At 49.3% G+C, this 24,945-nt stretch overlaps 1 long non-coding RNA gene across 1 annotated transcript in view; it reads left to right on the top strand.

Moving 5' to 3' along the window:
* Positions 1 to 5,142: 5,142 nt before the first annotated feature.
* The window catches only part of LOC138580932 (uncharacterized), a 58,047-nt gene continuing 38,244 nt past the window's right edge, over positions 5,143 to 24,945 (top strand). The window contains exon 1 of the long non-coding RNA XR_011304377.1: positions 5,143 to 5,415. This is a non-coding gene — a long non-coding RNA (uncharacterized lncRNA). The remainder of the gene's footprint in view (positions 5,416 to 24,945) is intronic.

The raw sequence follows: 24,945 nt of genomic DNA, 5'->3' as shown, positions 1-24,945 counted from the left end.
GTGATCATCCACGGCCACCAACAGGTGGAGGCCCTCTCGTAGCTTGCAAAAGTCAATGCTGATGGCCTCCCAGCGAGAGCGACCACGTTCTGCTGATATGATGGGTTCCGGTTCTGGCGGGGCCCCCGTTATCTGACAGGATAGGCACGTGGTAACGAGTGTCTCGACCCGCTCCTCGATCTGGGGAAACCATACTCGGTGCCGAATACGGGCTTTTGTCCTTACCAGTCCTTGGTGTCCTTCATGCGCCAGGGCCACTATCCTGTCTTGTATTTTGAGAGGGATTACGATGCGGTTTCCTCTTAGTATCAGTCCACCTTCTGTGATTGACAAGTCTTGCCGGACTGTGAATATGCCGGACAAAAACCCTTTTGCTTCCGCTGTTCTGTTGTGCGTGTGTCTCATGAAGGTCTTCCAGTCACCTGAGAGGATGGCAGCCTTCAATAAGTCACAACACGGGTCCTTGAGCGTTTCCGCCTCGATTTCCTCGATGCTCACCGCCTTGGGTCTCATCGCGTGCACCACTTGACATATGTGTTCCTCCGTCTCTGCAGCTACTTGGATCTCTTGTTGGGTGGCCTCTCACGGATGCCTGGAGAGAAAATCCCCCAGGTTTCCGCTGCCCGGTTGGTAGATGAGATCAAAGTCATATTGCTGGAGGTGTAGTAACCACTTGGTGATACGTGCCGGAGGGTGTGCTGACGTCCCCATGAAAATGGGTAGTAGGGGCTTGTGGTCCGTGATCGTCGTGAACCGACGCCCATATAAGTAGAGGTGAAAATGCCGGCACCCCCACAGCACAGCGATGGCCTCCTTTTCGATGTGTGAGTACCTTTGTTCGGTCTCTGTGAGGGCTCTCGACGCATATGCTATCGGTCTCTTCTCCCCTTCCTTTGTGACTTGCATTAGGATGGCTCCGAGCCCCACAGGGCTTGCATCCATGAACAGTTCTGTGGGCAGCTCGGTGCTATAGTAGGCCATCTTGGTGTCGGCGGACAGGGAGTCCTTGATGCTCTCGAACGCGTCCTGGCATGTCTGCCCCCAATCCCACTTGACGTTGGCCTTGGTGAGTTCCCGCAACGGCTCAGATAGTGTGGCCAGGTTTCGGATGAACCTCCCGCAGTAGGTGGCCATGCCTAGGAAGCTGCGCACTTCTATGGGGGTCATCGGTGGGCTTGCAGCCTGAATGTCTGCGACCTTCTGCGGGTCAGGGGAGATGCCTGTGCTGCCAAACTTGTACCCGAAAAAAGTGATCTCCGATTTGAGGAACTCACACTTCTTCCGGTGTATTGTGAGCCCAGCATCTTGTAGTCTGCCCAGTAAAACGTGAAGCCTCTTGATGTGTATTTCTTTGTCGGGGGCGTGAATCAAAATATCATCGCTCACGTTGAGGACACCAGGGATGCCTCTGATGACCTCTTGGATGGTTTGCTGGAATACCTCAGCAGCAGACGATATTCCGAAACTTAGGCGTTTGTATCTCCGCAGCCCCAAATGCGTTGAGAACGTTGTAATGTAGCGAGAGTCTCTGTGGAGTTTGAGTTGTTGATATCCCACCTTGAGATCAATCTTTGAGAATACACACGACCCTGTAAGGTCAGCCACGATTTCGTCGATCGTTGGGGTGATGTGGCGTTCCCTTTTAATGGCAGTGTTGGGGAGACGCATGTCTATGCAGATCCGTACCTTTCCAGGCTGCTTAGGCTTCCGTGTCACCACTATTGGAGAGACCCACGGTGTGGGCCCTGTGACCTCCTCAATGATGCCCGCTTCCTCCAACGCCTTGAGTTCCTGCTCCACTTGTTCTCTCATGTGGAATGGTGTTCTCCGGTGCCTAACGGTTTTCGGCTGCACTGTTTCATCAATATGAAGTTTGATGGTTTTCCCTTTTAAAAAGCCTATTCCCTCTTGCAAGTCGGGGTATTGGTTCAGCATCTGCTCCACCTCCTTGTCTTCGTTGACATGGCAGATGAATTGGACCACTCCCAGGTCCTCCGCTGCGTCCCCACTCAGGAGGCTCTCAATTCCTGCCTTCACGACATAGACCTTGGACCATAGTCTGTTTTTTCCGTGTTCCAGCGTAGTGCGGAACCTGCCAATCACCGGCAGGGGCTTTCGACTGCCGTATGCATACAACAGAGTGTCTGTGCTTTTCAGCTCTGGTGTAGGGTTTAGAGTCTGGAAAATGCTTTCGGGCATGACGTTCACCGAGGCGCCTGTGTCGATGGTCATGAGAATGCACTGGCTTTGGATGGTGACCATGCACTTGCGCCTTCGGACGGCTTTTCTTCGTGGTCCCCGACCTTGGCACAGTGCAGACACCAGGTATACCTTCCTCCCTTTTCTCTCGATGTCCTTGGTGGGGTCCTGCTGCATTGCCGAGACATCATCCCCTTCATCCTCCGTGGAAGAGTTGGCCACTGCGACCCTTCTGGCGCTGGCTTGCTTCTTTTTCTTGGTCGCGTTCTTCTCCGGCGGGTTTTGTGGGGGCTGTATGGGGGTGTCCGCTGATCGGCATAACTTTGCGTAATAATCCTTCCGGCCGCATGCTCCACATGTGGTGCCTTGAGCAGGACAGTTGCGACGGCCATGTCGTGGGCCACCGCACCAGCCCCACTCTGTGGGCCCCGGAATGCGCGGTTGCCACCTGTTTTGGAGGTAACCTCCACTGTTGTCGTCCCTCGAGGATTGTCTGTTGGTGATCCGGGCCACCATAGCTGTGTTGAGAGCAGGTTGCAGCCTGTGTAGCGTGGCCTCCATGTTGGCCGCTCTGGTGTGGGCCAGTTCCCTTTGACGTCCTAGTTCAAGGATCCGCTGTAGGGGAATACCCTTTTCGCTAAGTATCAGGCGCCTTAGCTTTTCCGAGTGTATCCCGTTGATGATTTGCCTCCTGATCTCCCTCTCCACGTTCGTGAACTCGCAGGACATGGCTAGCATTCTCAGACGGGTGTGATATGCATCAAGGGTTTCCTTCGCTGCCTTTAAGGTGGTGCAGAAGAGAAACGTCTCATAGTCTGGATTTAGTTGAGGGAGAAAATGAGCCGTGAGGGCATCTTTCGCGCTTTGGTATGCATCCTGGCAATCATCAACGTTCAGGGAGTTGAAAATGCGCAGTACCTCGTCACCCACGCTGAGTAGTAGGTGTGCCTTCATTTTCCTGGGCGCCGTAATCTCTTTGCACTCCATTGCCATCTCAAATTACTGAATCCACAGCTGCCATCTGGGTCCGCTCGATGATGGATCCGTGAATGGGTCAAACGGCTGGACCAGTGTCGACGAACTCCCGTGTGTGCGAGGTGGAGGTGACGTCATGGACAGGTTCGCCGCAATTCTGGACGGCGTGGTGGGCCCAGGCGTGGACGTGCCGGCCGCCATGTTGGCGTGGACCTGATCGGTGTTGTCGTGAGTTCTTCCGACGACCACCAGCGCCGTGATGTCGGGCCTATCTTGGAGGTGCTGCCGTTCCCAGGCGCTGTGTGGGACAGTTCAGGGCCTGGCGCTCCCGTCACTCTGTGTTGCTGCCCTCTGGTGTTGGATGCCAGATGCCACCAGGTTCTCCAGTGCCCAGAGGAAGAGCTTTGGTCATGGTGGATGGGGCGAAAAACGGAGTGGCAGAGAGAAGGAAGAGAGAAAAAATGTTTTTTTTTTTTTTTTTTTTGGGGTGGGGGGGTCACGTGTGTGATTCCACCCCCACCGGGTGTCCAAAATTTTCGCCGCGATGGCTGTAGGGCGTTAGGGTGCCTTCAAAACACCGAGCTTGTGGTGGAATTCATCTCGCCTCGTCGCCATTGTTATGTTGTCAGCCCATGGCCTGCGCGCGCGGGGCTGGCAGAACGCTGGTAGGCCGCGCGGCCTGTTGCGCAGCTCCAGCGGGAGCCGAATAATCATACACCCACACAGGTTGCTGGTCGGCCCCGGAACTGCCTACCGAACGCGGGGGCGGGGCTTTTATTTAGGACGCCCTGCGTCACTGCGTAGCGGGACGCAGGGCGGAACTTAACAGATGGTATGCATCTTCCTTCCTGCAAACAAGGAGAAGGGTGATTTTTGAAGTAAAAAACACAAAGGTTTGTGTCCATTAAATCATGATAAAGGGTTACAACACCCCGATGCTTGACATTTTCTAACCTACACAAGACAACCAGACATCTCTGTGTATTGTGGTACTTGTTTACACCCACATAATTGTTTCACACCAGCATCTCCTTAATAAACATTTGCAAATGTGTATGCATCAATTTAGACACATTAGAGACTAGCTAGAAAAGAAATCAGGCTTATGTGGGGCAGGCATTTACTCTGGAGTATACAGAGATTGAGGGGCTGTGGAATGCTACTGGCCCCTTCCCATTGAGCTGCGACTTGTCAGGGAAAGGGGCCATTGGCACTCTTCATTTCACACTTGCGTCTGCCCCAGCCCAGTGATAAAAGAGAAGACTTGCCCAGTAATACAAGAGAAGACTTTATAGAAATGTGCACACAAAACACAATTGTTTTACTCCTTGATTTCGGGTGCAAGGGGTGTTTAAAATTAAAGTTGCAAACAAGAAAAGGGGGTGTTTTAAAAAATTCTAGACGAGCATGACAGAGATGTTAATGTCCGTCGAATTCATACCTTCTTGCTAACGTCATATGTACCGTCCATTTGCTTTGTTTTAGAACAGAGAGGGTTTGCAGAACTTCCTGCTGAACTGTGCTGGGTCCACATCCTGTTCATGATTAAACCTTACGCAAAACCCAGGGCGGCAGACACCCGCCCTGAACCCACTGCCCTAGCTTATGTTTGTGTTCCCATCAGCCTGTGTTGATTCACTTGGCACGAGCGAACCTCTGCTGCGGCCGCCCAATAAGGAAGTTGCCATTTTGCGGCTTTTTTCGCAACCAGTCTCGAGTCCCACCGTCCCAACCTGAACCTTGCACGCATTTACCCCTATAGGCTCACCTATTCACGCTTGCAATCAAAACAAATGTTTTTTCAAGTGGGTGTGACCTGTCACAGTACAAATTTACAACACCTCTCCATTGCCACATCGGTGTGTACAACAAATGTCCATAGTGGCGAAACCCACTCCCTCCCCCCTCCCTGCATAAATACCAGAGGCCATTACACTCCTGCGTCAGCTTTCACAGGTGGCAGTGACATAGCTCTCAACTCACACGCTTTTGGCGGGTGTCACCCGCCTTGTTAACAGCTGACTCACCCGCCAAGCCTCCTGCACGCCCATTCGTTTCAATGGGCCTCTCACCCGCCAAAAATAAAATCGGGTGTTTTCACCCGCCTTTGCGACGTAAATGGTTGAGAGCTATGCAGTGAGCACAGGGTGCCCTCGAGCAGACAGATCTCGCGTGACTGGACGGCCACAGGCATGAAGCTCGTCGGCGCCTCCCTGTTTCTGGTGGCGTTCCTGTACTCAGGTCAGTGTCCAGGCTTCCTGAAGCACAACCTCGCTAGACCTGTGGTATTCAAGCTCTTTCATACCGAGCTCCCCCCCCACCCGGCCCACCTTGAGTAAAACATATGTTATTCTGCCCCACAGGGATCCCAAAGGATGTGCAGGCTCTTTAAAATATAAACAGGTTTTCTACTGCTTCTATTTTCTATTAAAACAGTCACATTAGTTATTTTTTATATTAAAAAACAGGCATCTTAATCCTTATTAAAGAGTCTGGGCCACCCTGGATATCCTTCAGGTCCCCTATGGGGGCCAGCACCCAGTTTGATATATTCAATAAGCAAGCACATTAAGTGAGCCAACTCTAGCAAATATGTTGCAAAATGGGGCCAAATGGTGCCTTTTATGCCACATTCTTTGACATATTTTAGCGAAAACATGTTTTAGGGCAGTTCCGATGCTAGTCTGATGATGGCGCGCCTCACACTGGGCATGAAGGGATTATTCACCGCCTGGTGAGGAAGCATTTGTGGGCTCAAGATGCACATTAGACAGATAGTGGCTACCCTGAAAGGGATTCTTACAGGTCACTCTGTAGGTAGCTTAACACCAACGGGAGGGTTCCACGGGGGCTGCTTTCATTCAAAACGCTGAAGTAACTTTGATACCAGGAATCTATGTTACCCACCCAATCCCAACTGAAGAGCAATGCCAATATGGCGGTACACTGACCGCTCATTCCGAGGATTTGAGATTCAAATGTAACCCACCCTGAAGAAGTCTTTGGTACGTACAGTGTTGATATCCATGTGAGAGGACCCTTTCTCTGAGCACCCCGGCTAGTAAAGTGCACCCAGCGGCATAGATAAACCTCCAGGGTGGAAGGCTTCCTTGCTTCCTGGACGCTTACCTCTAGAACACCTAACCACTGGAGACCTACCCTCTCCCTCCCATGCACTTTCCCCTTTTCCCTGTCCCCTGCACTTGCGCGTTCTCAATGTCACTGCGACTAGTAAGCTCGTTGTTTTGTTCTCCCTTGTCCCCCCCCCCCCCCCCCGCTGCCTCGTAGGGCTCTGAATTACTTGTGTAGGAGCGCAATACAAATAAAATATCAATCAATCAATCAGCATCCAAACAGCCAAGTCGAGGCTCTGTAACAATGCTGTAGGTAACGATGGAAAGGAGAGAGGGGGAGGGGACTGGGGAAGCAACCATTCACCCTTCTCACCTGATCCACATGCTCCACTTGATGGAACTGTGTGGAGAGGATGCCCCTGTCCACCGCTGCCTATCTCCTCAGAATGTCATGCAGTCCTCGACAGGGGGTGTGGGTGTGGAGGGGGGACTGGACCTCTGCGCAGGTACCATTGCTCTGAGTATTCTGTGATGGGGGAGTCCAGCTATAGCCACATACGCATGATTTAAATATAATAACAGTCAGTATACATTTAAACACCTGGTTATCTCAGAGCTGGAAAGGGCTGTAGACCTTTCTCACAGTAGATACAAAAAATAACATGCCTCGTTGTGAGGGGCTAGGGGGCAGAACCTCCTAAAGTAAAAGACTGAAACATGAAAAAAGGACTATGGCAAGGCCAGATAGAGTCTTCCATGCTCATTTCTTTAGAAAGCTCAGGGCTTGTCTCTGACGAAACGTCCTCTCTTCTTGCCTCCCCCTCTTCTCTCCTCCCGACCCCTCTTTATTTTCCTTTTCTCTCCTAACTGAATCTGACTTATCTAAATTCCTGGCTCGGCTCACCCAGCTGCCTCCCCTCTTGATCCTATCTCTTCTGCCCTGATTCCTTCAGCCTATCCACTTTTTATTCCGCACCTCACATCCTTAATTCACCTTTCCCTTGTTTCCTCTATCTTTCCCTCCTTCTTTAAGCATGCTGCTATAATCACTAGTTTTGAAAAGCCCTCATTAGATTCCTCCCTTCCGTCCAATTTTTGTCCAAACTCCCTCTTACCCTTTTCATCCAAACTTCTTGAGCGGATTGTATACTCTCAAATTTCTTCTTTCTTGCATTTTCACTCTCTTCTCCCCTTCGCCAATTTGGGCTCCGTTTCTCCCACTCCACTGAATCTGCATTATTGCACCTCTTCAGTTCTCTACCCTCCGCTCATCACAATAAACAGTCATTGATTCAGATTCTTCTGAACCTTTCAGCATCCTTTGATGCTGTCAATTACTCTATTCTTCTTTCCTCTCTGTCTCTTCTCTATGTTTTTCTGGGTCTGTCCTAAGGTGGTTTGAATCCTATCTTTCCAGCCATTCCTGCTCTGTCTCCTGGCCTGGTCAACTGTATTCCTCTCGCCCACTTCTTTAATGGCGTGCCCCAGGTTCTCTCCTTGGCCCCACCCTCTTCTCCCTTTACACAATTCCTCTCTCAGCCCTCATCTCCTTTAATCTCTCCTGTCACTTCTATGCTGATGGCTCTCAAATGTTCTTTTCCCTCTCTTCTTCTCCATCCCTTCATACCACTGTGTCGTCTTGCCTCTCATCGGTGAAGGCCTGCATGGCCTCCTATTTTCTCCATCTAAATCCTTCTAAAACTGAGGTGCTTTACTTCCCTATCGCCTCCCCCTCTGCTTTCTGCCCCATGTTCTTTCCTTCTCCTCCTCAGCTCATAATCTCAGGGTCATCTTTGACCCGTCTCTTTCATTCTCTCTTCATATCTCCTCTACAGCCCATTGGGCCCGTTTTCGTCTATCTCTGTCATGCTCGTCCTTTTCTTTCTTTCCGGGCTACTAAACTCCTAATCCACACTCTTATCTCCTCGGTGTTCAAGTATTACTCTGTTTTACTGCTGGGCCTTCCATCTTCTTATTTGAGCCCACTACGTTCAGTCTTTAAGTCTGCTCTGTGTCTACTCTTTCAAATCCCTCCTCACGCCATCTCTTCTTTCTGCCTACCCACTCCCTTTTGAAATTTACCTTCTCTTTCACTTCCTCTGCTTTGTGTTGAAGTCTCGGCATGGCCTTGTCCCCTCTTATCTATGTGTTCTGGTATCTTACGACACCCCCCCCCACCCCCGGCTCTCTTCACTCTCAATCCCTTTTCCTCCGCTCTGTCTCTAACCCCTATGTGCTTCTTCCGCTTTCGTTCTTTTTCACTCCTTGCTCCTAGCACTGGAATGCTTAACCGTTACACATTCGCTCTTCTCCACCCCTTCACGTCTTTCACACTTGTTTAAAAGGTCTTGATTAAATTCTGGTGTAGAGCCCTTTGGTGAAAGCGCTTTTCAAATCCAATAAAAAAAAAAATAACCATACTTAGTCTTGCATGGTATGTACTGTGACAAGGATGATGTGAATATCACTTTAGTGTACACCTACCAGAAAACAAAATAACATTGGAAAGCTTTCCTTTTAACCTACCGTCTCTCCAGTCTGTACCTCTGTATTCCTCCATCAGACATTAGTAGACAGTCCTATTTCTGCTCCTCTCCTGCGCATTCCCTACTTTAGAAACACCCCTTCCCTATCTGCTAGCCACTTTCACCTTTCATGGATTTTTACCTTGCCCGTCTTGCTCCCCTCGTCTCTCCTGCTTTCTAGACACTTTTTGCCTCTCCCATCCCTCTCTCTGTATATATAATAGCCGGCCGGCCCCCACCGAAGGCCGACACCAAAGGCCTCTTCCTGTCTTGACCTCACTCCCTACTGCAGCCTCACACAAAGAATCCACGCACTCAGCGCTGCTTCACGCCAACAACACGGTACGCCCTGCTGGGCCCCCTATGTTGTTAATGGAGCATCCGCTCCCTGCAATCATGGCCGCATCCTTCCCCGCATCGTTACAAGCAAGGACCTGGCCTGCTATGGTCCCGCCTGCGGTGCCCCCTGATTGGGTGCCCGCTACTCCTGATGATCATTTCCTGCAACACGGGAACCGGCAGGTGAAGCCAGCCCCCACCAAAGGCCTATACCAAAGGGCTCTTCCAGTCTTGCCATGTCTTGTTCTTTGTGGGCCAGGATGGGCCTTCTTCTATCCCTCACAACCTCCGATCATGGATCGGCACCCACACCCTTACCTCTGCTCCATATTAAGAAGGCCTTTACACCCCCCCAATGAAGCCACTGCATTGCACGGCGCTCCGGCTCTGCCCTTCTTTACAGAAACCAACTCGGCTTGGCTCCAAGCTTTTCATCAACCACCTCCTGACTTCCACCAGCAGGATATGCCAGACCAAACTCTGAAAAGCTTGAGCCAATCATCCCAATCATCCCTCATTGTGATGCTGGAAATGCATCAGAGGGACAGGGCCTCTGAATCCTTGTCCTTTACTGCTTTTTATCGTGTGTTCTGTCATGTTTTCTGCCCAGGAGTCCATGTGGGACTCCTGGCAGTGCAGCTCTCTCTTTTGGTTTGGTGAACAGACCCAAGGGATACCCTTATGGCACCCATGGGTAGGGGTATAATCCTGTGCCCCTAGTGTATGTTTTTGGGCACCTGTGGGTGGCCCACAGAGCAGGGTATGGGCTGGTGGCAGCTCCATGATGAATTTGACAGGTGCTCTGGGTGTCCTCCATTTTGGGATACCCAGGCCCTGCCATTGGGAACAGTTGATTCCTGATAGGAAACAAGATGGCCCCTGTGGCCTCTTGCTTTCTATTGCCTGTTACCTTGTTTCCCAAAGTCCTGGGAAGCCCTGACTCTGTCCCTTCCCCCTGACTGGCTGTTGGGTGGAAGTTCCATATATGGTGTTGTTGTGAAGGCCCAGCTAGACTGACTGGAGCCTTCCCAGTGACTGTATGTTGTGGGTACCTCCTGTGGGTGGGACCTGGGTGAATGGAGTGTGTGACCAATATACACTCCTTGTTGTGGTTGCCTGGTTTCTGGCATGAGAGACAAAGACTGAGACAGCCCTGCCCGAAACTGGCCTGAATGCAGTGTGTAGTGTTGAATGGCTGGGTACTTGTCCCAATCCACATTCCTTGTTGAAGCGTTCTGGAGCTGAGTCTCCACTCTAAGAGTAACTGGAACTGCTGATCCTCGACGTCCAGCTGGAAGAAGAAGACTTGCTGTTGCATTTGCTTCGACCGATCCGAAGGCAGCCGAAACCGTCGAAGACTGACCCGAGAGAGGACCTGGTAAGGCGCCCTCTTCCCGTGCTCCGAGGGACCATCGAGCACCGCTCCATCTTCGCCAAAGCACCCTGGAAGACAGACCCTCGAAAGGCTGCCGACCCGAGATGGGACCGCCGAGGAGATTGAAGTGAAGCACCCGGACATCGACGCCGTCGAAGTCCATTGCCATCGACCAGGGTTCGCAGGTTTGTGTAACCGCTGGAGGCCCGTCGTAGTTGTGTTGCCCAGCCGTGGGAACCACTTGACGCCGTGCCGCCGACGACCGGAGCCGTCCGCTCCTTTGCCTAAGAACATTCGAATCGAAGGACTACCTCGTCCGCACCGTCGACCGCTTTATCCTGCCGGAGAAAGTCGAGGACGACCAACGCGCCGAGAAGAAACCTGCCGGTGGGTTTCCCGCCACCTGAAGACCACAAAGACTCGAACGACTCGACGCCCTTGCTGGGCCTCCGTCTCCACAATCTTTGCGGTCCAGAACTATTGTCACCGAGGTGCCCCGCACGCCTCTGCCTTGCAGGACGCCGACGCTCCGACGCCGATGAGCACCGCTCGGACGAAGCTGCCACCTCATCGACGCCGTTCTACCTTGTTTGTCGACGGACGTTCGACACCCCGTGCCTCCCGCTTGAAAGGGAAGGTATTCAAGAAGGGCCGTCGATTCCCCGTCGCCGAACACCGAGTTCCTCGCCGTTTCTCGATGCCTCTCGACGATCCGTGACTCCCGCTTGAAAGGGGGGTCGCTCAAGAAGGATCTGTCAACGCCTCTTCGAAGGACTCGACTCCACCAGGTACATTGGGGGGGTAAAAACATTATAGGAGGGAATAAGACTTAAAGAACAATATATGGACTGGGCTTGTGCTATATCTTTGTTTTACAGGTTGCCCAGGTGGGGGGATCTCTACACAGAACTGTGCCTAGTGGTAGGGGCCAGTATTCTGCCTATTGCTCAACCATCTTATTTTCTCTCCTCTCTCTATTGCTGGTTTCACTCTATTGATCTGTGTGACATTGTTACAGTATTGTTGATGCACTTTAATAAGATCTAGTACAAAGGGTGGTACCACTTTAGAATTGTATGTATTTGCCATTGTTGATTTTCCGGAGTACAAAGTGAGTTATTGTGATAAGTGTACATAACCTTGACTATTGATTATATAAAGACTGTGTTCTAACCAATACAGTGTGTGGACATTCCTTTGTGGGGGCTTGGGGTACACTGTACTTAAGAAACAGCCTGCATCACCTCCTGAGAAGCTAGGCCTTGATTGCTCGTCCATTGCTACCGTTTTAGAGAATCTTGGCTGGGGTCCTCTGTGCCTCTCCTCTACCATATAGGGAGCGGAAGTACAGACACCCCCCACCGGTCATTCTTTACAGCTGGTGGCAGCGGTGGGATGCTTATGGTTTTAAGAATCAGTGTATAACCGTGCCACTTACAAAGGATATACGCACTTTATTAAATTAAGGTTTAGTTGTGTACAAGATAACTGCATTACAAACAATGGAGTCTATTGCAAATGGCAAATTGACTCGGATGAGCTTGGAGGCTCTCCAGAGTGCTTGTGAAGCCAGGGAGTTAGACTTTGTGGATAAGTCTAGGGCTGAGCTGATAGCTGCCCTGGTGGACTACCAGACTGATGGTGAAACTCTTGATGAGGGGGGGAATGCAACTAATGAGGACTCTGCCCCTGGGGTTTCTGCTGAATCTGTTTCTGGGAATGCCGCCATTCCTCCTGCCTCTGTTCCAAACCCCCAGCAATTCCTTGGAGCTTGAGTTATTAAGGATGAAATTGGCCTTTGAATACCGCAAGTTGGAAATAGATGCTGAACTTAAGAAAGAGGAGTTGGCTCAACAAGTGGAGCTCAGAAATAAGGACCTTGAACTCAAGAGCCAAGTCACTGAATGTCAGAGAATCCAGCTAGAGAAAGCTAGAGTGGAGACTTCAGTTAAAACCAGTGAGAGTGTCAGGTCCCCAGCCACCAAGTTTATGAAAGATTTGGTTGGTGTATTTGTGGAGGGTTCAGATATCCTCCAATGGATTGAAGCATTTGAAATGGCCTGTGCGATTCATGATGTTGATAAAAGAGATTGGGCTAAGTGTTTGTTAAGAAGAGTGCCTCAAACTGGATATGACTGTATTCTGAAGCTGAGTGTGGAAGAAAGGGGTCAGTATGAGTGTATGAAGTCTGCTTTGATTGCCAAGTTTGGCAAGACACCTACCCAATACCTTAGAAGGTTCAGGGATTTTAAGAAAAGAGAGAACGTGTCTTGGGTTGACTGGGTGAGTGCTGCGCACATGAACATGATGAGGTGGATCGATGGATACAAGTTTAAGACTTTTGTTGAATTGTCCCACCTCTTGTTTTTTGAGCATTTTCCTGAAGCCTGTTCACCAGAGCTGCATCAGTATGTGGCTGACCAGAACATTTTGGACCCCTTTAAGCTGGCTAGGTTGGCTGACAAGTGGGTCTCCCACCGGGTGTCCCCTAAGGACTCCAGTGGGAAGGACAAGGACAAAGAAAAGGGGGCCTCTCAGAAAGCTGAGGAGTCCCACAAGCAGTCACAGTCGGGTAAACCTAAACCTTCCTCTCCCAAGACCCAAACATCTAGTGGGGATAAGTCATCTGTGGGTGGGAATAAGAGTAGTGGTCCACCTGCTGCAAAGCAGGCTCCCAGTGGTTCCAGTACCGTACCCCGCACTCCTGGCGCTTGTTGGGACTGTGGGGCTCTGGATCACAAAAGGGGTGACTCCAAGTGTAAAGGTAAGGCACTTGGAGTACAGGCTGTTAGCTTGACCTACCCTTACCCCGTGTCTGAGGTGGAGGCCACTGTCCTCCCCTCCTCTACCGGGATCACATTTGGTGCTCCGGTAGAGATTTCCTTAGTGTCCCTTGGGGCCTGGGACCAGTATGCAGAAGTACTGGCGACTATCCCACAGAACACTCGTAGGTTTTTGAGAAGTGTCCTCTTGAATGGCCAGCCTTCTACTGGTTTGAGAGACACTGGGGCAAGCATGACAGTGGTGGACAGGACCCTGCTCAAGCCAGAGGACTATGTAGGTGCTCCTCTGCACACCACCAGGTTAGCTGGTGGGCCTCCCAAATTATCACCTGTAGCCTTAGTCACACTCATGATTGGAGACAAGACAGCAAAGCTTCCTGTCCTGGTTCAGGACAATGTCCCTGCCAACATTCTGTTAGGAAATGATCTAGTAGAGTTGGGGTTGATCTCGGATGGTCTTCCCATGAATGCTGCTGCAGTCACTAGGTCACAGGTGACACCGGGTCTGGCTGTGAGTCAGGTACCCAAGCCAAAGGCGAGGCCCAAGGCAAGAAGAAGGAAGACCAAGAAGGCCACCTCTGTGGAGGGACCACCTTCTCTTCCTGCTGTTCCGACAGCACCCATTGGGATCCATGCTCCGGACGGGCTGGGTCCAGTGGAAAACCCAAACTCAACTCCTGTGGGAAAAGAGACAGAAGACTCTCCTGTGGGAGAGGTTCTCAACCCGGAAGATCATCCCGACCTTCAATGCTTGTTAGCTGAAGGGGGACCCTCCCGGGCAGACTTCTGTAAGGGACAGAGAGAGTGCCACTCTCTCGAGGGACTGAGGAAACAGGCCCTGTCCCAGGCACAAGGAGAAGTGCCTAGGACGTTCCGGATTTATTGGGAGGGTGAGCTCCTTGTTAGTGAGCCCACTAAGCCTGAACCTGGTGCCCTCAAGAGGTTGGTGGTACCACAGGTTTACAGGCCCTTCCTACTGCAGTTGGCGCATGAGGTGCCCTTGGCTGGTCATCTTGGGACCAAGAAGACTAAGCAGAGGCTCTCTGCCCATTTCAACTGGCCACGGATGGGAGTAGAGGTGGAGTCCCACTGCAGGACCTGCCCAACTTGTCAGTTGTCTGGCAAGACTGGAGGCAGGGTCATTGCCCCACTGCAGCCATTGCCAGTGGTTGGCACACCATTTGAGAGGGTGGGCATCGACATCGTCGGTCCCCTTGACCCTCCCACTTCAGGTGGACATCGGTTCATCCTGGTCTTGGTAGATCATGCCACCAGGTACCCTGAGGCAATACCCCTTCGGACTGTTACTGCCAAGGTGGTTGCCAGGGCTCTCCTGGGCATTTTCACCCGTGTTGGATTCCCCAAGGAGGTTGTCTCTGACCGAGGATCCAACTTCATGTCTAGTTACATGAAAACCATGTGGAAAGAGTGCGGGGTAACCTACAAGTTCTCCACCTCTTACCACCCCCAGACCAATGGTCTGGTTGAGAGATTTAATAAAACTCTCAAGGGCATGCTAGGGGCTTTGGAAGAACCCCTAAGGAGGAAATGGGATCTCCTCCTGCCATGCCTGCTGTTTGCTTACAGAGAGGTACCTCAAGAGGGTGTTGGTTTCAGCCCCTTTGAGTTACTCTTTGGACATCCCGTGAGGGGGCCCCTCACCTTGATCAGAGAAGGCTTGGAAGCCACCCCTCCAGGTCCCGCCAAGCAAGTGGGGGACTATGTGTTAGGCCTCAGACGGAGGATGACACAGATGATGGGTCAGGCAACAGCAAATCTCAAGGCCAGCCAGGAATTGAATAAGTACTGGCATGACCTTAAAGCCTCGCAAGTGGATTGGACTCCGGGACAGGAAATCCTTGTGATGGAGCCTACCAAGCCTAGAGCTTTGGCAGACAAGTGGACTGGACCCTTCAGGATCATCTCCAAGATGGGCGAAGTCAATTATCTGGTTGACATGGGAGCCTCTGGGGTAGCCCCTCAGATATTCCATGTCAACAGGCTCAAGCCTTTCCACCGGCGAGCAGAAGTCTCATGTCTCTTGCTAGCTTCAGGGCAAGAAGAGGAGGAGAGTGAGCCCCTTCCTGATTTGCTGCATAGCAACCCTCAGGATGGCTCAGTGGAGGGAGTACATCTCTCTCCGGATTTGACAACAGAGCAACAGAGGGCCTGCAGGGCTTTACTCCAACAGTATGCCTCTCTGTTTTCACTCTTTCCAGGCCTTACACCGTGGTGTAGGCATGAAATTGACACTGGTGACAGTGTGCCTGTCAAAAGCAGGTGCTACCGTATGTCAGATACCGTCAAGAACCACATCCAGGCTGAGGTCGCCAAGATGTTGGATCTGGGTGTTATTGAACCCTCAACCAGTCCCTGGTCCAGTGCAGTGGTCCTTGTCCCCAAGGCAAGTTCCCAGGCGGGTACCAAGGATTGGAGGTTCTGTGTGGACTACCGAGGAGTCAATGCCGTCACCAAAACTGACGCGCACCCATTGCCCAGGGCTGATGAGCTCGTGGACACCATAGGTGCTGCCAAATTTGTGAGCACCTTTGACCTTACCTCAGGCTATTGGCAAATAGCTCTGACGGACCATGCCAAGGAAAAGACGGCCTTCTCAACACCTGAGGGACTCTACCAGTTTAGGGTCATGCCTTTTGGGTTGAAGAATGCCCCTGCCACCTTCCAGAGATTGGTCAACCCTGCGCTCAGTGGGCTGGAAGCCTTTTGTGTGGCTTACTTAGACGACATTGCGGTCTACAGTTCCACCTGGGAAGAGCATTTGACACATCTGGATAAGGTGTTGCAGGCCTTGAAAAGGGCTAACCTCACTATCAAGGCCACCAAGTGCCAGATAGCTCAGGGGAAAGTTACCTATCATGGTCATGAGGTAGGAGGGGGTCAAATCCAACCTCTCTCCAGTAAAGTACAGGATGTACAGAACTGGGAGACTCCCACTACTCAAACCCACGTGAGAGCCTTTTTGGGCCTCACTGGGTACTATCGCAATTTCATGGCAGACTATGGAACCATAGCTGCCCCCCTGACAGCGCTAACTTCACCCAAACAGCCTAGGAAGGTTAATTGGACCAAAGACTGTCAGAGGGCCTTTGATGGCTTGAAAGAAAGTCTGTGTAGGGCACCTGTGTTGTGTGCGCCTGACTACAGCCGACCCTTTATCGTCCAGACGGATGCCTGCGACACCGGAATTGGAGCTGTCTTGTCCCAGTTAGATGACAAAGGGAGAGAACATCCTATCATATTCATCAGTAGACAACTCAAGGGTAGAGAGCTTAGGTGGGCTACTGTTGAAAAGGAGTGTTTTAGCATAGTTTGGAGCCCTAGGCGTTTTAGGCCCTACCTTACGGGGTCTACCTTCAAGGTCCAAACAGATCATAAGCCCCTGAAGTGGCTTATGCAAATGAAGGGTGAGAATCCGAAATTGCTCAGGTGGTCCATTAGCCTGCAAGGGCTAGACTTCACCATAGAGCACAGACCAGGGAAGAGTCACGATAATGCAGATAGCCTTTCCAGAAGGTATGTTGACCGTCTGGATGAGGGTGTCTATCCCGTGGGAGATTAGACACCCTCCACCTCAGTCTGGGGGGGGCGACTGTGATGCTGGAAATGCATCAGAGGGACAGGGCCTCTGAATCCTTGTCCTTTACTGCTTTTGATCGTGTGTTCTGTCATGTTTTCTGCCCAGGAGTCCATGTGGGACTCCTGGCAGTGCAGCTCTCTCTTTTGGTTTGGTGAACAGACCCATGGGATACCCTTATGGCACCCATGGGTAGGGGTACAACCCTGTGTCCCTAGTGTATGTTTTTGGGCACCTGTGGGTGGCCCACAGAGCAGGGTATGGGCTGGTGGCAGCTCCATGCTGAATTTGACAGGGGCTCTGGGTGTCCTTCATTTTGGGATACCCAGGCCCTGCCATTGGGATCAGCTGATTCCTGATAGGAAACAAGATGGCCCCTGTGGCCTCTTGCTTTCTATTGCCTGTTACCTTGTTTCCCAAAGTCCTGGGAAGCCCTGACTCTGTCCCGTCCCCCTGACTGGCTGTTGGGTGGAAGTTCCATATATGGTGTTGTTGTGAAGGCCCAGCTAGACTGACCAGAGCCTTCCCAGTGACTGTATGTTGTGGGTACCTCCTGTGGGTGGGACCTGGGTGAATGGAGTGTGTGACCAATATACACTCCTTGTTGTGGTTGTCTGGTTTCTGGCATGAGAGACAAAGACTGAGACAGCCCTGCCCGAAACTGGCCTGAATGCAGTGTGTAGTGTTGAATGGCTGGGTACTTGTCCCAATCCACATTCCTTGTTGTGAGTGTCTGAAAGGGAGGAGTGTGGCCTGAATGCACTGTGTGCCTGATTGGCTGACTGACTGCATGAATGCCCTTCTGTATGATTGGCTGCTGAGTGTGTGCCAGCAGTGTGGATGAGAGACAGAATAGTATATCTGGGGACCTCTCACCACTGTTCAGAAGGTTCAGGGAACGTTCAGAAGCGTTCAGAAGCGTTCTGGAGCTGAGTCTCCACTCTAAGAGTAACTGGAACTGCTGATCCTCGACGTCCAGCTGGAAGAAGAAGACTTGCTGTTCCATTTGCTTCGACCGATCCGAAGGCTGCCGAAACCGTCGAAGACTGACCCGAGAGAGGACCTGGTAAGGCGCCCTCTTCCCGTGCTCCGAGGGACCATCGAGCAGCGCTCCATCTTCGCCGAAGCACCCTGGAAGACAGACCCTCGAAAGGCTGCCGACCCGAGACGGGACCGCCGAGGAGATCGAAGTGAAGCACCCGGACATCGACGCCGTCGAAGTCCATGACCAGGGTTCGCAGGTTTGTGTAACCGCTGGAGGCCCGTCGAAGTTGTGTTGCCCAGCCGTGGGAACCACTTGACGCCGTGCCGCCGAAGACCGGAGCCGTCCGCTTCTTTGCCTAAGAACATTCGAATCGAAGGACTACCTCGTCCACACCGTCGACCGCTTTATCCTGCCGGAGAAAGTCGAGGACGACCAACGCGCCGAGGAGAAACCTGCCGATGGGTTTCCCGCCACCCGAAGACCACAAAGACTCGAACGACTCGACGCCATTGCTGGGCCTCCGTCTCCACAATCTTTGCGGTCCAGAACTATTGTCACCCAGGTGCCACGCACGCCTCTGCCTTGCAGGACGCCGACGCTCCGACGCCGACGAGCACCGCTCGGACGAAGCTGCCGCCTCATCGACGCCGTTCTACCTTGTTTGTCGACGGACGTTCGACGCCCCGTGCCTCCCGCTTGAAAGGGAAGGCATTCAAGAAGGGCCGTCGATTCCCCGTCGCCGAACACCGAGTTCCTCGCCGTTTCTCGACGCCTCTCGACGATCCGTGACTCCCGCTTGAAAAGGGGGTCGCTCAAGAAGGATCTGTCGACGCCTCTTCGAAGAACTCGACTCCACCAGGTACATTGGGGGGGTAAAAACATTATAGGAGGGAATAAGACTTACAGAACAATATATGGACTGGGCTTGTGCTATATCTTTGTTTTACAGGTTGCCCAGGTGGGGGGATCTCTACACAGAACTGTGCCTAGTGGTAGGGGCCAGTATTCTGCCTATTGCTCAACCATCTTATTTTCTCTCCTCTCTCTATTGCTGGTTTCACTCTATTGATCTGTGTGACATTGTTACAGTATTGTTGATGCACTTTAATAAGATCTAGTGCAAAGGGTGGTACCAATTTAGAATTGTATATATTTGCCATTGTTGATTTTCCGGAGTACAAAGTGAGTTATTGTGATAAGTGTACATAACCTTGACTATTGATTATATAAAGACTGTGTTCTAACCAATACAGTGTGTGGACATTCCTTTGTGGGGGCTTGGGGTACACTGTACTTAAGAACCAGCCTGCATCACCTCCTGAGAAGCTAGGCCTTGATTGCTCGTCCATTGCTACCGTATTAGAGAATCTTGGCTGGGGTCCTCTGTGCCTCTTCTCTACCATATAGGGAGCAGAAGCACAGACACCCCCCACCGGTCGTTCTTTATACTCATACACTGCTCTGATCATTGGCACAAGCTACAAGGAAAGTGCATGCCAGACACTGCACCCACATGTCAGCGTTGCAGGCTCTGCCTCAGCTGTGCCGCTCACATCTCCATGTCTTTTCCCATGCCTTTCATGTCTTGGCCCTTGCCCACAACCCGCTACAGTGGTTGAGAGCCTTGGCATAAAGATCATATCTTCTGGTTCTAGATCAACTCAAGTGTCGGCAATCTGTCAAGCAGGGTTTGCCAAACTCAAAATATTAAAAAAGGTTCTCCCTTTTTTAATAGCTGCTTCTAGATCCAAAATTGTTACAGCCTCTATCATGGGATCCCTTGACTACTGTAATGGGATTTATCTCGGCCAAAATGAGTTCCTTCTTCAACGCCTGCAGATTCTTCAGAACTTGATAACTCTACTGGCTCTGAATGCTCCAAGACTAGCACATTCTCAGGAACTCCTCTATCAACTTCACTGGCTCCCTGTGCAAAGCCGCATTAAGTTCAAGGCTCTCTGCTTAGTCTACAGAGTCATTCACAAAACCGGGGCAGAGTTTCTGCAATCAAAACTAATCCCCTACACACCTTGTTGAGCTCTTCGCTCCTCTGGTCTGTCTTTGCTCTCTATCCTGCGATTTCTCACACCATTCACACCATTCCGCAGTTTTTATCTTTCCGCAAGCGCATAAAATCTCTTCTGTTCTGAGTATTCTGAGTGGCCTCCTCACTTTTCTTCCTAGCGCCTTGATGCCTTCACTGATCTTTGGTCGCGCTCTACCAAATCTCAATACAATACTACAAGATGCCTCGCTCAAATCAAAAACCTTGGTCATACAGTCAAGTCAACCACACAAGGACCATAGCAGAGGTCGCTATTTTCACAGGAGGGGTGAACATCTAAGGCGATAAAATGGCAAAGGACCACTCTTGTTGTCTTCAGTATTTGAACGGGGTAACTGATGCACGATGCTTGTATTCTGCTTTACCTCATAGTTTTGACATGTGGTGCGCATTTCTCTTAGCGGCTGCATACTGCAGCTTCGTCCAAGAGACCATCAAATTGAGCAGACCCTGATCAACGTTATCTTTCGCATGCAAGCCTTGTACACCAGCGACGCTTAAGTTCTGGTGCTAAGCAAAAAAAAAATCTTACCTCGGTGGCCAAAGTAAAATAGCTTTGATATTGTCCAAAGCACTCAGCTGTAAACAATAATAACAAGGATTCAATTAAAGAAAATGGTTGCCTTGCCCAATAAAGCACATACTGTACACCCACTCACATCCTACGGACATCACAAAACTGCAGATCCAATCAGGTAATGCTTACACCACAACAGATAAGAACAACACCCACAAATAAGTGCATGGACATTTTCAGAGAAATTTTTCAACATAACGTATCTCTAACGGTAACATGTTTATTTTTAATATAAAATATATTAAAATATGTAATATAGCTGAAAAACTGTAGTAAATATTTTTTAAAGCATCAATCAAGTTCAATTACTTTTTAGTTCAGCTACCTAAAAGTATCCAGACTTTGCTGCTTTTGCCCCCCACCACTCTCTACGCTCGGCACAAAACTTCCTAAAATTTTTCCAGAAAACAAGCCCTGCCACTTTCCATCAGTTGTGTGCAGACAGAAATCCGCACAAAAAGGTAACCCATGCCCCTCTCAAAAGCTATCGCAGAAACACATGTATGTATGTTTGCTGCTCACTTGTATGGTGCTTAATGGCCCCTAAAATCTATTTCAAAGACTTAGGAGATTTCAGCCCAACTTGACTCATGCCCCAACTCTGAAGCCATCACGTCTGAGGCAAAAACTGCACCTGGGCATGCTTAGGGTGCATAATCTTCAACTCTTCCACCTTATTACAAAGATCCAACTTTCATTTTATACTGTGTAATTCCTTTGCGGTTTCTCGTGTCTGCTAATGCAGTATCTCTGTGCTCCTAAATTTACAATCCTGAGCGAGGGCAGGATTTAGACCATCCTGCCACTGTTTGCTGCTGGCCTTCACAAACCATGGCGTTCATATTTGGGTTTGTTGAAAAGACCAGAAGGGAACTACCCATCATCCATTATGCTAAATATACAGGACTTCCCCGGAATCCTTTAACATTTACTTGCAGCCTCATTCACATCTTGCCTCTCAGGGCTCATTAGTTTTGGCTATTAGTTGGTGCTAATAGTGCCACATGTAAGACAGCACTATTGATGCAGAAAGGGAGGGTAGTAGGACGATGGCATCTGAGGAGGGACATAAAGAGACTACAGCGTCATTTGGCTATTAGCCCACCCCCTACCATTCCCACAAACATGCAAAAGCCTATTTGCCTACCTTCCCACTCTCCACCCCTCCCCAACAAAACCACACCAATGGGGAGATTCTTTTAGAAGCATTTTTTGATTTTAGGGTGTTGGAAAAGTCAGGTAGGTGGCCTTCTTAGAAAGCTGTAATTCCTATTCATTCCCACTATTCCGCCAGAAAACATGCACATATGAAGATGATTTAAAATAGGACGCTTCATTCATGAATTTTTTACCTTTAATGTATTCCACAAGTAAAGTGTGTTCTCGACCCTGTTCAAATATGGCCCCCTGCTGCACTCCAGGTCCAACTTACTTGATAATTGCTGTCATAAAAGCTTGAATAGCAGCACAGATGCAAGCTGATACGCAGTTGAGGCTGCCCATCTTAATAGGTCTTCCACATACTAATGTGATGCAGGTTCTTTGCACAAATGTTAATTATTTTCTTAATAAAGTAGTTTATTACCTCTATTAATGAGTGGGAATATGATTTATTTAACCAGCTTTCTCAGCTTATTCATGGAAAACCAATGGATCTGACTGAATTAAACATAACAGTAGCATTCATGCTTTCTTAAGCATCACAATTACAATTTATAGAACAATAAAGGTATATTACTCATGCTGATTTCTGGATTGCTTGGAAGTCTAATTGCAGATATTGAATTAATCTGGCACTTCATTTCAGCTGAAAAATAGAACAAGGTTAATATAGATTTAATAAAAAATGCTATTAATAGAATACGTTAAAAAAAATGTAATGTCTGATTGGCATCACGAAAGCTATGTAGCCCTTCTCTTAGCGAACATCGATTTTTTAGGAACTCCTCCATGCAGGCCAATTCTTTTGTTAAAAAACATAGTAACATCATTAAAAACACAAAGAGCAGCACTCACCTTAAAAAAGCAAGCATCCCTTCCATAACTGATTCCAAATAAATGAAATATTGGTTTCAATCATTCATCCCTGGGTGACACATACAAATGGCAGGTAAAAAGAAAATGGTATTAATCCTCGTCCCAGGTTTTGCAATAGCAGTGTTTTGGGGAAAGCCCTGTGCCCCAGTTGCTAGTAAACTGTGCCAGCGGAAGAATACCTAGGCAGAAGATTGCAACAAATGACCTTTGGTATTTAACGCGTGAATAATCAATATATTTATCCATGGCTAATGATAGCTTAAAATACAAGTCTGTCTAAGATAATCTTTGAAGGATACATTTCATTAGTTGCTCTTTTATAACCCAGTCATTAAAAGGAGAAATTAAAATAATGTTAATCTTGTTGCCATAAATAGAAGGATCATACCATAGAGACAGGAGTCCTATTGCAAGTAGCATCTGCTTCACCAACTTATACCGATGGAGCGACTTGCCTCATCACGCAGACCTTTTCTATAGGTTTCCAGTTTGGGTGAGTTCCACAGCCTTATCCAGTATAAGAGGCTTTAAGGTGATTCTATGTTTGATCTCTCTCATACCTAACTCAAGGGCTGTTGGGATTGAGGGGCCACCATATGAGAGACCCAAAGGTCAAGTTAATATCTTGTTTTCTGATGCTTGAGACTAGAGGTGTTAGAATCATGGGCATCATTTTGGGGGGGGGGACCAGGGTGTTTATCCCACCCAACTTTTGTTGCATGCCATTTTGTCCCACTCATTTGGCAACAACATTTTCAGCAAAGTTACTCCACTAGTGAGAATATCCCCAGATTCCATCTCCATATGTAGCCTCTAGGAGCAACTTGAACTTTGAAAGCCTCCTGTCTTAGTGAGATGGTCTTGCTTCACAGTTCTTTGGCAAAGTTAGCATTATTAGTTAGTTATTTAGTTAGTTTAGTTAGTTATTATTATTCCTATTATTATTAATATTATTATTAACAGCGCCACATCCCCTAGCCAGGGAAACCTCACATTTTTCCAAGACAATCTGTTCAGTAGGTGGATTCCCAGGTAGACATATCACCAGATGCTTTACAGTATAATTAATTACATGAGTGTAAAACTTAAAAGAAGCAGACGGTGGTAGGCAATTCTTATATCATATTTCATAACTTTAGTCTTAGAAACGTTAGAAACGTTCATTGATAGTCCTTTCTCTTTGCACTTGGCTGCAAAGATATTAAGTTGGTGCTTAAGGCCGGAAGGTGCTTCGGGTACAAGAATCACACCACCTGTGAAAAGCAAGAGCCCCCTTTTTTCCCACCTAAAGATGGTCAATCATTGCCAGAGTGGTTAATAGATCCGGCCTGATCTTTGATGTATAAGAGGAACAACAAGGGTGCCAGGACAAAACCTTGCCCGACACCCTTGGTCATATTGATCGGTTCCATGGACTCTTCTCTGATACCCCCATCGCACCATAGCATAGCTGCGTTTGTGAGGGCATGAATTGGATTAATTAGTAGGCGAGGGACTTGAAGTTGCATAAGAATGTGCCACAGATGAGAACAATGTGGCGTGTCAAATGCTGTATGTAAATTCATAGAAGCAAGATAGATTATGTCGCAGTTTAGATGGACACATTTCAGGAGAATTAAAAAAAAGTCTCAAAGACTGATCAATAGTCGATGTTCCATTTCTGAAGCTCACTTGAGCTTGTGAAAATATACTGTACTCAAGAGCCCAGTCTTCCAATCTATACAAGATCACTTTCGAATAGACTTTGGCTAGAGGGTCCATAAGTGATCTAGGGCGATAGTTTGAGGGTGTTTCACAATCACCCTTTTTGGTTCTTGTGCATTTTGGTGGCATAGCCACCAAAATATTACCAACACCATTGCTACAGAGAAGTAAGAGAGTAAATGGGTACCAGAAAGATGACTTTGTGGTTGGCATGACAACTGGAAAGGCTGTGGCATAATCGGCCGACACACTAAATGTTGTTTCTTGTTCCATTACGCCGATGTAATCCGTGGCTTGTTGAACTAATTTTCTCCCAATCAGGAATACTGTACCATGTCACATGTCTCTGTCACTTTCCAACCTGAGCCTGTGTAGTGGTCTTTCTTTTTCGCAGCCAGAGGGATTTGGCTATATTTGTGCTATTTTCCTGGCCCCTTTGGGCTACATGTAGGCTTCCCTTTCTGGATACTGTTAGGCCTGGAGATGTCATGCGAGGTGCCCATGGCAGGCGCTTCAATAGCAAACCGGGGTTTATTGTGCAATACACGTGTTCAAGTTCTCTTTGCATTTCTCAGGACAAAATGTTTGTTCATCAAATAAAGAAAGGCGATCAGAGCTCGCACACAATAGGCATTGCGACACCTGGCACTGTTTGCTAATGCTCTCTCATGCACACACGGTAAAAAGGAAAACTGGAGCAAGCTGGCCACAT

This window comes from Ambystoma mexicanum, chromosome 3p, assembly GCF_040938575.1.
Source record: "Ambystoma mexicanum isolate Mex_15411 chromosome 3p, UKY_AmexF1_1, whole genome shotgun sequence".
NCBI classification, from domain to species: domain Eukaryota; kingdom Metazoa; phylum Chordata; class Amphibia; order Caudata; family Ambystomatidae; genus Ambystoma; species Ambystoma mexicanum.
This window is presented reverse-complemented; position numbering and strand designations above follow the sequence as displayed.